The sequence below is a fragment of the Bubalus bubalis genome, chromosome 7, assembly GCF_019923935.1.
Source record: "Bubalus bubalis isolate 160015118507 breed Murrah chromosome 7, NDDB_SH_1, whole genome shotgun sequence".
Lineage (NCBI taxonomy): Eukaryota > Metazoa > Chordata > Mammalia > Artiodactyla > Bovidae > Bubalus > Bubalus bubalis.
In genome coordinates, this window is record NC_059163.1 from 59,723,424 (window position 1) to 59,727,853 (window position 4,430).

At 43.0% G+C, this 4,430-nt stretch overlaps 1 long non-coding RNA gene across 1 annotated transcript; it reads right to left on the reverse strand.

The window, feature by feature from the left end:
* Nucleotides 1-523: 523 nt before the first annotated feature.
* On the reverse strand, nucleotides 524-3,531 carry LOC112586213. Its single transcript, XR_003110647.3, has 2 exons — nucleotides 2,952-3,531; nucleotides 524-1,165 (listed from the first exon to the last, which is right to left on the reverse strand). It is a non-coding gene; the product is annotated as an uncharacterized LOC112586213 (long non-coding RNA).
* Between the last annotated feature and the right edge of the window lie 899 nt (nucleotides 3,532-4,430).

A 4,430-nucleotide genomic window follows, 5' to 3' on the forward strand; every position in this document is an offset into this window, starting at 1 on the left:
GTTCTTTTCAGAGTTCTTCATAATAGTTTAACATTTTTTTAAAAGGAAGGATGATGATAAGAACAAGGAAGAAAAACATGAGGTATCCACACAATAGACTTAAATATCAACTTTCAGATAAGACATTTTAAATACTTTGTATAGGGGGAAAAAAAAAGACTATGTAAAATGGCATAGTCAGTATGAATATGCCTCTCCTAGAAGGAGAAATACCAAAATGATAACTTTATGGTTAGTTTATTTTTTACCTCCTGTTACATTTTTTGGTACTTTTTAGAGTTCAACAGCAAGACTTTATTACTCTTATCAACAGGAGAAAACTTTAGCTCTCCATCCCTCACCCCCCTCCCCATACCCTCCCACTCCCACTCACTGTATTCCCACCACCACCAAATAATGTTTTAGCCACAGCCATATTTGTCTTTGTGGAGTTGCAGCACTGAAAATGCTAATGGGAAGAAAAGGGTACCAGAGGATGTGAGAACTATGTTTTCTTTTTCTCAATTGTCATCTTATATTTAACTCTGAATAATTCTTTTCCCCTCTTTTATCATATTTGTGCCGAACTTACATATAACAGAGGTCCCCAAAGAGAATTTAAACATTAATGTTAGATTAAAACTTCATCCTACTGCCTTACACACTGGATCAGAGCCCACACGTATCATAAATGTACCTGAAGTTTCATTCAAACAGCTTTGCGCAACTAAAATTAATCTCTTACTGGGTAAGCGCCCTGTGTCCCTGATCCCACATTATCCTCCAGCCCTAGTCATCCAGAAAAGGTGGAAATGAATCCTGGCAAAAGGCTCAAGAAAACCGGCCAGACGCACAGGAGGAAATGTCTTTATTCAGCCTTGTTTGTCCACAGCTTTTCCATGAACTGCTGTGGGTTTATCTGGATGGAATGTTCCGTTCTGGCAATGGCAAGGTCAATTCAAGAGTTAAACGTGACCAGTCAGAAATGTGCTAGGGAGTGGTCTGAGGGACTGGAGGGCGTGGAGGCGGTGGAGGGGGTGGGGGCTAGCAGGCACTCAGGGGGTTTGTGATCCTGTCCATCTGTTCTCAGGGCCTTGAGAGACTTCCGATGACCTGCCCCTCCTCTCCTCCAGTCGCTTCTGCTTGTCTTGATGCCAGATGCCATGGAGCTGTTAGGATCACTGATCTAAATGCAATGAAACAGTAGAACAAGTTTTGGTTACCGATGGAATTTCCACCCAGTAGCAATTTGTTGTTGATGCCTTCTGAATCCTTAAAGAAAAATCCTTAATAAGCTTATGTTTAATATTGCACTCAGTTGGAAATATTAGCTAGGAAAGCCTAGCTCTGAAGGATTTAGATTATATGTTTATTTCTTTTATTACTAATGCACATTTATATGTGTGCATTATTTAACAATTATATTTAGAACAAAATATTATTATACTATATCATGTTGTATTATTGAGTGCATGCATGCTCAGTCACTTCAATTGTGTCTGACTCTTTGTGACCCTATAGACCATAGCTCACCAGGCTCCTCTGTCCATGGGATTCTGCAGGCAAGAATACTGGAGTGGGTTGCCATGCCTTCCTCCTGTTGTATTATTATGTTATACTAAATAAAACCTTTAAGATGAAACTAATCCTCAATGCCTAAATAGTTTCCAAAAGAAAATATTTAATATAAATCAACTTGGAACTCTGACAATGCACCTTGTATTGAGTAAGTTCTACTGAAATATTTGTATTCAACTGAAAAACATTCTAGAAAGAGAAGCAAGGAGTCAGGACACCGTGTGAAAACTCTGGTCTGGCTAACCAGCTGCAGAATTTGGGGAAGAGTTTACTCTCCACTTTTGAGCCTCAGTTTCTGTATGTGTAAAATGAGATCATTGTAAAACAAGGACCTCAAAGTCTTCATCCAGCGTTCTGACACAGAGCTGATGGGCTGGGCTCTCAGGAGTCTATGTGTCATCCATGGTTGTTACTAAGGAAAGGAATTCCAGGGTCCACACTCTTGACTGCCTCTACTACAGGTCTCTAGGCATGTGCTATTGATGATGCAAGAGTGTGTGTCCATGACTTCAGGCAAACATACATGTTCCAAAGACTAATAATAGTGAGACACAAGGAGGGACAGGAACCAGAGAGAAAAAGATGGTTCTGGGGTTGTGGGCAGGGCCAAACATCATTGAATAGAAGCACAGTATTGAGAGAAGCTAGCCTGAGCACCACTCCCCATAGCCAGACCCGATCTCCTCTGCCATCCCTTACAGGACCACTATAATCCGCCCTCACCAAGAGTAAACAATTCCTTTATCCTCCATGATTTTGAGGTTGGGGCTTCCCTGGTAGCTCAGCTGGTAAAGAATTTGCCTGCAATACAGCAGACCCTGGTTTGATTTCTGGGTCAGGAAGATCCCCTGGAGAAGGGATAGACTACCCACTCCAGTATTCTTGGGCTTCCCTGATGGCTCAAATGGTAAAGAATCTGCTTGCAGACCTGGATTTGATCCTTGGCTTGGGAAGATCCCCTGGAGGAGGGCATGGCAACCCATTTCAGTATCCTTGCCTGGAGAATCCCATGGACAGAGAAGCCTGGCAGGTTAAAGTCCATGCAATTGCAAAGAGTCGGACAAGACTGAGCAACTAAGCACGACACAGCACAAGATAAGAATCCCCCCCAACCCTCCTCCCCAGGGTTCATAACTGGCCCTTGAAATTCCAGCAGCAAAATACATATAGGCTTATGATGGTTTATTACAGTAGAATTATTCATTTATTTCACCAGCTCTTGCTGGGCATCTTTTTATTGCCAGAAAGCTGTGGAGACTGGAGGCATAAAGAGGGTATAGTCCCTACCCTCAAGGATAGCAAAGACTTGCACATAACCATTAACTCTCTTCTCAGTTCTATGGGATTTACAACGTGCTGTAGAGTCATCAGAGACATGATCATATGGTACCTACAGTGATGTCTTCTTACATCCATATACTATCTCCTGGGCCAGTTATGAAGTTGCTGACTTTCAGTGTGAAGTGCCCCCTTCTCTGCTCTGCAGCTGGGTTCCTGCAGACTGCAGCTCTGCTCTGCCAGCGGGCTCTGTGCTAGTTTCTGCCATCATAGCTGCGAGGCTGAAAGAGGAAGAGCCTTGCTTTGTCTTGTCTGCCTCCTGGTCCTGGGAGTGTCACCCCAGCCACGCTTCTTCACTCCAGAAGTGACAGTTCCTTCCCAGAGCAATAACTGAATCCAGTTTGCAGTTTTCCCAACACTTAGAATCCGCTTTGTGGAGTGGGCCGCCAGGACCAGAGCTGGCAGTAGGCTTCGCCGAGTCTGGGTCCCACAGTCCTGGGAGCTCAGAGACACCAGCACCAGCAAGTAGCATCCACTCTTCAGAGGTCCAAGTTTCAGTTCCATGGGGCCTGCCCTCGTGATTTCTAAGTTTTAATCATGTAACCTCTTCCCTTTGTTTCCTCAGCCCTGGGGGCGGTAGCTACTTCCTGCAGTGACAACCTCCATGGTATCTGAAGACTTCCCTTTTCATCTTTCACTTACCTGTGAACATCTCCAAATAAGGGATTTGCTTTCTGTCTCCTGATAAGACTCTAATGGATGAGACTCCTGGGATAAATTGAGAGTCAGGAGAGAGAAGAGTGAACATCATGAGTTTTGGAGTCACCCAGACCTGGATTTGAATTATGGTTCTGATCTTCCCGACCCAGGCGTGGAACCCGTGTCTCTTATATTTCATGCACTGGCAGGAGGGTTCTTTATCACTAGCACCACCTGGGAATCCCTCTTATACTTTTAACAGCTACCTAATTCCTTCCAGCCTTGATTAGCTGCTAACAAAGATGGGGTTTCCAGCTGTCGTGAGGCTAGCTGAAGGTCTTGGCACAAATGGCCTGCTCAGTGATAGCAGCCGTTACCATTACCAGATTGTTAGCTTCTAAGGCCAAAGCCAAGGTCTTGTACATCTTACCATTCCCAACAGGATGTATCATAAATCTATTTATGTGAGATATACTTAATAAGGTGATACTGAATGAAAAAAGTACTTAAACTATTCATGGATGAAGTGAAGTAGTTAACTTTCACAGATCTAACATGAAACCCTTTGTGGTGGTCAGGTTTTATCTTGAAGTTATGGTTTAGAACAGCTTTTTAAATTGCTATTTTAAAATAAAGAGTAGTGAATTGACCTGGATGATAAGAAAAGAAAATCTGTGTCATTCATTCTTCTATCAGTCTGGCAAGTTGTCTCAGAGCCTGACGAATAGGATGTCGGAATGTACCATAACTTCCAGAAAGAAGCCAAATTTGGTCGGCGAGTGACACATTTGGGGCTCTTCCCAGCTACAAAGCAGACACTAGTTTTGTTTTTTGTTTCATGGCATACGTCATAAAGAGAAAGATTTTGACAACTCATATAATCAGTGATATCTCTT